The sequence below is a fragment of the Callospermophilus lateralis genome, unplaced genomic scaffold, assembly GCF_048772815.1.
Source record: "Callospermophilus lateralis isolate mCalLat2 unplaced genomic scaffold, mCalLat2.hap1 Scaffold_248, whole genome shotgun sequence".
NCBI classification, from domain to species: domain Eukaryota; kingdom Metazoa; phylum Chordata; class Mammalia; order Rodentia; family Sciuridae; genus Callospermophilus; species Callospermophilus lateralis.
This window is the reverse complement of record NW_027513318.1, coordinates 1,036,881-1,046,655: the sequence shown is the minus strand read 5'-3', so window position 1 is coordinate 1,046,655 and position 9,775 is coordinate 1,036,881. Positions and strand designations below refer to the sequence as shown.

The window sequence follows — 9,775 nt, the reverse complement described above, 5'->3', positions numbered from 1 at the left end:
ACTTCAACATCCATTCCCAAAAGAAATAAAAGGCACCAAGGTCTAGAGCCACTTCAGCACTACTAGTTTCACAATCCACTTACTTTTCTGCAAAACCAAAATAGTTTAATCCTGTCATGACTGCTCACAAATTAGTGTGAAAACAAAACAAAACAAAACAAAAAACAAGTTGCCCCATCATATCTCCTTCTTGTCCTCCTTCTCACAGTTTCTACCCCAGTCTGGGGTTGAGGAGACGGATTGGGGTAGGGGTTGGGTTTGGGGTGTGTACTTACTTTGCATTTTTCCTGAATTGTCCTTAGGAGATTGTAGTAAGGCAGTGAAACAATGACTTTATAATTTATGTCTTTAGGAAGCACAGCAGACCGATCTTTATAACTGAATTTGTTAATTTTGGTGCATTTCACTTGTAGATGCAGCAGAGAAGCACCCCAGTTTAAGAATAGTTTCCAGAGGGCTAGTGTTGTGACTCAGTGGTAGAGTGTTCACCTAACAACTGTGAGGCACTGGATTCGATCCTCAGCACCACATAAAAATCAACAAATAAAATAAAGGCATTGAGTTCATCTATAATTAAAACAAAATATTTTTAAAAAGAATACTTTCCAGAAACCATCTGCTAGCATTTAAATACTGGCTGACAATTACTAACTCTATTTCCTTAGACAAATTGTTTAATATCTATGTGCTTCAGTTTTCTAATCTGCAAATAACACTATCACAAATTGGTCGGTTTTAAGGATAAAATAAAATAGCAAAATTTTCTTTTGTAAGTACCCAATGTATCTTTATTTTTGTGACCTCAATTCTCAACTTTATATTTGGTATTTGTATATCTGATGATTTTTATTGCAAAGACATTTTCATATATTTCTTAGACATCAATATACTGAGTCATCCTCTAGAAATATCATTCTCATATCACAAACTCTATGAATTTGTGAGAAAATAGCACATCATTTAGTAAACAGTGTGAAAAAAATGCATACCTATGGGAGGATACAGCCTAAGGTTTTTCTGTTAATTTTGCCACCTTTGTCACAAAATTATAACGCACACAATGACATTTCTTGATTCCTGTCTAGAGCTGGCTCTGATTTCTGGAATTGCATGCTTTATCAAAATTTATCTTAAACCTTACAACCAACGTGAGAGGCAGAAATGATTATTCCACTTTACATATGAAAAAAACTAAGTTCCTCAAATGTTAATTGTCTGCCCTAAGGCTGTGTAATTAATCATTGTCCATGTTGGAATTTGAATCAGGATTATTCTGAATCCAGATCCAGTTATATCTATGACTGTTTAAAGTTTTCATAAAGAAATCTTCTTAAGCTTCTAAACATATTTATTTGATTGAAAATGTACAGAAGGAAGGCAAAATCTTGAACTCTTTAAAATTTAGGATGCTATCATTTTCAGGTGAAGGAAATGACAGCAGCCCTAGGCAGGTGTGTTACCAACACCTGTCTCTCCTTTAAAAGCAGTGCAATCCAACTTGAGAGAGAGGGCAAGAAAGATAAGGCCTAATGTCTTAGAAAATGACAAACTGACAACTTAAAGATATCTTGTCCTTAAGAATCTATGAAGATTTGAAGAATATACTAGCACATTGAATAGTAAAATATTATAAAAGTGGTGTGGGAAGAAATGTCCAATAATTAATAGAGGTAAATTAAAACAGAAGGCAAAGCCAGAGTACTGAGTACTTCAGCTATGCATAGATGGGAAAATGAAAATGATCTGCAGTTCACAGAGGAATGAATACAATTGTATATTATAAATACAGTGAACTATAAACAAATTTTACATAACTTACTAAGTGATTTGAGAATAGGAAAAAATCAAGTATTTTTATGATCTGCTCCTATAAATAGACATTTGTTTCATATTACTCATAAATGGCCAATTTATTCAACAAATAGGCTAGTAGTTTGCAAACTGAAGTAGATATGAAAATCATCTAGAACACTTGTGAAAACAGTTTTCTGGAGCCTCCCTCCAGATTTTCTGTTACAATGGGTATTGGGTGGTGCCGAAGAATTTGCATTTTTAGCATATATCCTGATGATGATGCTAAAGATGCTGATCTAAAGATACTTCAGAACCACTGAAATAAATTTCATTATTTATTATTTTACCTTTAAAATATATGTTCCTTTTTCTAATTTTTTTCTTTTCCTTTTTTTTGATGAAAATAAGTATCAAATTGTAGAAAAGATGATTTTAAAAATAATGAATTTACATTTATAGAAGAATTATCCTATTTTTATAATATGATTCCCACAATGATGGACTCTTTTATGAGGAATTAAAGAGATTTGTTTCAATTATGCAGAACAGCAAGAACAACAAAAATTCAAACAGATTCTTTGTTTTCTCCTTAATAATTTATCATTTTGTCCTTTTAAAGAAAATATGGAAGGTCTCATGATTGTAATTGAGGTTTTAAAACACTCTAATTCAAAGTTTCTTAAATGTTTAATTTGTTTAAAAATATATTGAAATAATCTTAAGGCTGTATTTTAAATATATTCTGTGCCAACCAACATTACACAATGCCCCTCAGTACAATGTGGTATGGTATTGACTAATGTAGGAGACAAGAGTTTTGTGCTATATCCAGATTTTGAATGACTTGAAGATATTTGTCATGTCACATTTCTATTTATTTTCTTATTTTGTTATTTTTAATTAAAGTTGACATAAAAAATTAAATTTTTTAATAGTGCTTGCACAGCTGATAAAAAAGTAAGTTATAAAAAATAAGCTATTTTTATTACTGAAGAACTCAGTATATTAACTGCATTTCTAGCTAAACTAAGAGGTTTTCTATATATTCACATAAGTCTTCTAGTTATCACAGTAACTTTCCTAATATATGCTATTGTGAAATGTTCTAAAGGTCTAAATAATTTACTTTATGTATATTATTTCCTTATTCTGGGATTATAAACCTCAAAGATTAAACAGATGTCCTCATATTAGGAACATTAATTAACCTAACACTATCAATATAATGTAAGCACAAAAGTTAAGTGTTTTGGGAAAAAAAATGAATGAGCCCTTATTACTTGAATTAAAAAAGATTCTCAGACATAACACAAAATCAAATAAAAATGAATATTTGTTTTTCATAAAAATTAAAAATCATTAATAAAGTGTATAAATAACCCCTTTACTGGGAGAATGTATTCACAATACACAATACACAATACAAAGATAATTATTTCTAGGATATGCAATGTGTATTTTCTTACACCTAAATAGTATATTAACATTACTAAAATGAAGAAATAAGACTTTCACATTTCTTCATAAAACTCTCTTGCAGTTATTTTGCACATATTTACCTGATCTTTATATTTTCATTAATTCTGCTTGTTCTAGAAGTGTGCAATATTGAGTTAAACAATATTTTACAATTTTTGAATCATTTCTTTTTCTTAAAATTAGGTTAAATAATAATGTTTCACCTTAGTTATTGAATTATTTGTACTGTGTTCATTTTTATTGCTGAAGAGTCAATTATTTGAGTATAGGAAAAAATCTTACATATTTTTTTTCTGGTCACTTTTTTACATGAATACTCCTCTAAAATTTAGTAAGCGATTTGAGCACATAGTTCCAGGAAAGAAAATAGTTGAATGTATATTTAATGCCTATAAAAAATGTATTGAGTTTGTTCATTCATGAAGAAAATGTAAATTAGAACTCTGTTTATAACAACTACAGACATAGTCATATGGCTTAAATTTAACATGTAGCAATATCAAGTGTTAACATGGAGAAGGAAAAGCTTGAACTCTGGTTTACACTGCAGCTGGGAATGTAAACTTGCATAACCATTTGGAAAAGAGTTTGACAGTTTTTTTATTAGGTTACACATATACCTACCCTGTGACTTAATAATTTGACTCAGGTATTTACCCAAGAAAAATAAAATGATGCAAAACAAAGACTTCTTTCAAATTTATATACAGTTTTTTTTCCTTTTTTTAAAGAGAAAGAGAAAGAGAGAGAGAGAGAGAGAGAGAGAGAGAGAGAGAGAGAGAGAATTTTTTAATATTTATTTTTTAGTTTTCAGTGGACACAAAATCTTTATTTTACTTTTATGTGGTGCTGAGGATCGAACCCAGTGCCCTGCGCATGCCAGGCAAGTGCCTTACCACTTGAGCCACATCCCCAGCCCAGCAGTTTTTTTCTTAATATCCAAAAATATAAACCATATGTCCATAAAAAGTGAGCAGACAAAAAATATGTAAGATTGTTTACTAAATATTTGACTCTTCAGCAATAAAAATGAACACAGTACAAATACACTCAATAACTCAGGTGAAACATTATTATTTAACCTAATTTTAAGAAATAAAAATGATTCACAAAAGGCAATATATTGCTTAATTCAATATTGCACATTTCTAGAAAAAGCAGAATTGATGGAAATATAAAGATCAGGTAAATATGTGCAAAATGTTAACTGCAAAAGAGTTTTATAAGTAATGTTAAAGTCTTATTTCTTCATTGTAGTAGTGTTTACATTGGCAGATCATTTTTCAAAACTCATTGAAATTTGAGATCAATAAGATTGATATTTTTAACTTAATAATTTAGGTAATAAAAATCAATGTGCTGTCAGTCCCTGCAGCCGCCGCGGCCGGCAGCCCTCAGCCAGCAGCTCGGCGCCACCTCGGGCCGGCGTCTTGGGCGGGCGGGAGCGAGGCGGCTGACGGGCGCGGCGGGGGCGGCCGAGCGCTCCTCGGGCTCCTGCGCGGCGCAGCTCGGGCGACGGCATCTCCATGAGACCGGCCCGTGGCCTCCGGGCGCTCTGAGAATATTTCCACTGCTGGACCGAGGACACGGGGTTTGGAATTCCTGGAGAATTACCTTTGAGAGAAGCTGGAAATAATTTCTTTAAATTTCATCTCTTAATTTCCATCTTGTTGCATTTCTGAGGCATATCCAGGAGCCATGAACAACTTTAGTAATGAAGAGTTTGACTGCCACTTCCTTGATGAAGGCTTTACTGCCAAGGACATTTTGGACCAAAAAATTAATGAAGTGTCTTCTTCTGACGATAAGGATGCTTTTTATGTCGCAGACCTTGGAGACATTCTAAAGAAACATCTAAGATGGTTAAAAGCTCTTCCTCGTGTTACCCGCTTTTATGCAGTCAAATGCAATGATAGCAGAGCCATAGTGAAGACACCTTAGCTGCCATTGGGACAGGATTTGACTGTGCTAGCAAGACTGAAATACAGTTGGTGCAGAGTCTCCGAGTGCCTCCAGAGAGGATTATCTATGCAAATCCTTGTAAACAGGTGTCTCAAATTAAAAATGCTGCCAGTATTGGAGTCCAAATGATGACTTTTGACAGTGAAGTTGAATTGATGAAGGTTGCCAGAGCACATCCAAAGGCAAAGTTGGTTTTGCGGATTGCTACTGATGATTCCAAAGCAGTCTGTCGTCTCAGTGTTAAATTCGGTGCCACACTCAAAACCAGCAGACTTCTTTTGGAACGAGCTAAAGAATTAAATATTGATGTCATTGGTGTCAGCTTTCACGTGGGGAGTGGCTGCACTGATCCTGAGACCTTCGTGCAGGCCATCTCTGACGCCCGATGTGTCTTTGACATGGGAGCTGAGGCTGGTTTCAGCATGTGTCTGCTGGATATTGGTGGTGGCTTCCCTGGATCTGAGGATGTGAAGCTTAAGTTTGAGGAGATCACCAGTGTGATCAATCCAGCACTGGACAAATACTTTCCATCAGACTCTGGAGTGAGAATCATAGCTGAACCAGGAAGATATTATATTGCTTCAGCTTTCACGCTTGCAGTTAATATCATTGCCAAAAAACTCGTATTAAAGGAACAGACAGGCTCTGATGATGAAGATGAGGCAAGTGAACAGACCTTTATGTATTATGTGAATGACGGAGTATATGGACCATTTAATTGCATCTTTTATGATCATGCACATGTAAAGCCCCTGCTGCAGAAGAGACCTAAACCAGATGAGAAGTATTATTCATCCAGCATATGGGGACCGACCTGTGATGGCCTTGATCGGATTGTCGAGCGCTGTGACCTTCCCGAAATGCATGTGGGTGATTGGATGCTTTTTGAAAACATGGGTGCATACACTTTGCTGCTGTTTCTACTTTCAATGGATTCCAGAGGCCAACTATCTATTATGTGATGTCAGGACCAACATGGCAGTGCATGCAGCAAATCCAGAACCATGGCTTCCCACCTGAAGTGGAGGAACAGGACGTTGGCACTCTGCCCGTGTCTTGTGCTCAGGAAAGCAGCATGAAAGGTCACCCGGCAGCGTGCACCTCCACTAGTATCAACGTGTAGATGCCGCTCTGTAGCTGTTCACTACAGATTTAGCTTAAGTTAAGGGATCTGGGGGGACCATTTAACTTAATTACTGCTAGTTTTGAAATGTCTTTGTGAGAGTAGGGTTGGTACAGATGCAGCAATACGGACGACTAGAAGATGGGGTCACACTTATCTGTGTTCCTATGGAAACTATTTGAATATTTGTTTTATATGGATTTTTATTCACTTTTCAAACAAGCTACTAAAGAGTGCCCCCTCAGCTGCCCAGCAAGCATTTGTAGCTTGTACAGTGGCAGAATGGGCCAAAAGCTTAATGTTGTGACCTATTTTGAAAATAAAGTATCTTGAAATTAAAAAAAAATCAATGTGCTTTACTCTGTATTCAGATTAACTAATAATAGTAGTAACTTATTATTAATTATATGAGAGTATTAGGAATTCAGAAAAGTTATTGATAAAAGTCACCATCCATTCACAACTGAAATTGACAGAAGGTAGAAATATAATGAAAGTCCATCAATCTAATAATTGGAGTCAACAACAAACACAGTTAAAGAAATTAACAAAAACCTACACCTAGCATCATACATAATGGTGAGGAATTGAACACTTTCCTCCTAAGATTCAGAACAAGGTAACAGTGGTTGCTGTCACCATTTCCTTGTTGGGTATAAAATTCTCTGGGCAATTAGTTAAGTGGAAAAGAGGCATGAAGAATTGACAGTTGAATAAAACAGACTTCATATATAGGCTATGTTATTAGCAGTTAGAAAAATAATGACAACTGTATAGTAGCTATTATAAATAATAACTTGACTGGAAGGTTGCAGGGTATGTTTTATATATAAAATGGAATTTTATCACTTGCATATCTGAAAAGTTGATACACACTTGATTTTCCCCTACACTTCTTATTAAATACAAAAAAACCCTGAAATAGTATATAAAATTTGCTTTAAAAGATCCTGAAATATGAAAAAAATGAACAAAAACAGACATGCACACACACACACACACACACACACAAACATATACACACGCATAAACACAAAAAAAACAGACATGCCGGAGACCTCAAGCACAAGGGTCCATAGCTGTAAGTTTTCTTTGGTTGTCTTTTTTTGTTCAGACTTCAAGCTAAAAACCTGCAGTAGAACAGTGCCACACCCTGTGAATACAGGCAAAAACATATTCCAACAGAAGTCTTGTCTCTAGCCAAAGGAACAAGAAAAGGCAGCCTAAAACCACTCAAGTATATACAAATCCAACAGAGAAAGATTGTTGTCCTCATTTTTCCACACTATTGGAAACATATAGGGAAACCTAGAGTTTCCAACATTGCCAGGCTCAGTGAACTTAACACCATTGCACTGGGGAGGTACACAAGAAGACTGAGTACAGAGCTGAAGAATAGATAGGCTTTTTTTTCTTATCAAGTGATACCAAGTCTTCGCCCCACTATCTTGCATCAGTGTGTAGATGTGGGAGATAGTAAGGGGAAAAGGCATTAGCCAAACATTTTATTTCTACCAAAGGGATTATCATTGATGGCTATTGGAGCTGCATGACTTCCAGTTCAACCAAGAAATAGCAAGAAACCTCACCCTGTGTTATCAACTGAAGCCAAGGGGGAAAATGGGACATGCAGGTCTTTTCTATATTCCTATGTGTACCTACCTGTAATTATGTATAACTCTGTGTGTTTATGGTGTATGTGTGTGTGTGTGTGTGTGTGTGTTTGTGGTGTGTGTGTGTGTGTGTGTTTGTGGTGTGTGTGTGTGTGTGTGGGGGGGGGTTTGAAGAGTAATTGGTATTACTTAAGATTAGAAAGACTCAGAAAAAATATATTATATTCATGGTTAATGTTTAGTATAGTAAAATGATATGAATTTAATCAGCAAAGGAAAAAGTCTCATATGGTGTAGACCAGGTGAGACCAAAAAGCAATCTTCCAGGCTGCTGTGGTCTGAGTGTTTGTGTCTTCCCGAAACACATACATTGAAACCTAACTCTCCAAAGTGATATATTAAGAGATGAAAGCTTTAGGAGGTGATTTGGTCATAAAGACTTTGTTCTCATAAATGTGATTTTTTTTAATTATAAAGGAGGCTTAAGGGAGCCTTTTCATCCCTTCTTCCACACATACAAAGCCCCATGAAGAACAACTATACATGATATACTAAATTTTTCAGCATATTCTTCTTGGACTTCCCAGCCTCCAGCATAGACAGTAATAAAATTCTTTTATTTATAAATGACCTAGTCTAGTATATTTTGCTCCAGTATCTTAAATGAATTAAACACAGGTGTCCCTTCCCAGTGGATTTATAAAGGACAGCTTTTGACAGCAAATGTGAAATGTTACCATCAAGGGAAGATCTTTCAAATATCACTGGACAGAGATTTTATTGAGTGATAGTTACATAATATATGTAGCATCCAAGTTAGTCACCCCAGACACTCAAGACTTTAGATATTCCCCACCCCAAAAGAAAAGAATAGCTGTTCCCCATGAATCACATTGTTTTATAAACTTACTTGTTGAAACAGGTTAAAAAAACCTCTCATATTGTCAGACCTATAAAACAGACTAAATATAGCCATTGGTATATAACAACCATAACTGTCAGATTTCCTTTTTCCTTTTCTTTCTTTCTTTCTTTCTTTCTTTCATTCTTTTTTTTTTTGAGTAAAAGGGAAAAGAAGTTTTATTGCTTTTTTTAACAAAGGAGAAAAACAAAGACACTACTCCTGTCCCAAAGGCTGTGACATCACCAGTAACAGGGAGGGTTTTAAAGAGGTGATTCTAAGCCTATATTCCACTTGGGCTCTGTTGGAGTTGTAATTCACTTGTTAATTTGGGAGATAGTCATTTCTGAGAACTCTGGTACCATCCCTAAAGTCTGAATAACTTCATTCCTATGGTGAGTATGTACTCAAAGACAGATAAATATGCCTAAAATGAGGAAGAAAGTAATCCTCTTTCCTCTTACATTAGGGAGGGAAAGAGATTAGGGAGGAGCTGGGAGAGAGGAAGAGAAAGAAATGTGTACCTGGAAAATTATTGAAAGGAGTTAGAAGTTATTTTCTAAATGCTATCCAAGGACCAGACTGAAGACAAGTCTTCTTCAGAAAGTGCAGAATTGGGGCAATTGGATTTTAAGTCTACTTCTTACTTTTATGAAGGGAATAAGTGTTCTTCAAGGACAGGACCAAGGGAGGTTGGGGGCCCTTTCCACTAAGTGAGTACACAGAGAGCATGCTCCTTCTATGGATTAGAAAGTAGGCACTGCTATGTCTTAATCTTGAACTTGTCTCTCTCCAGAGCCATGAAAATTAAATTTTTGTTAATAATATGCTACCTTGTGCAATAGTCAGCTTTCTTTCTCTATGACAATAATGCCTGACAAGAGCAATCTATAGAAGTAAAAG

General features: G+C 35.3%; 1 pseudogene; it reads left to right on the top strand.

The window, feature by feature from the left end:
* Window positions 1-4,811: 4,811 nt before the first annotated feature.
* On the top strand, window positions 4,812-6,448 carry LOC143390193 (ornithine decarboxylase pseudogene; annotated as a pseudogene).
* Window positions 6,449-9,775: the final 3,327 nt, after the last annotated feature.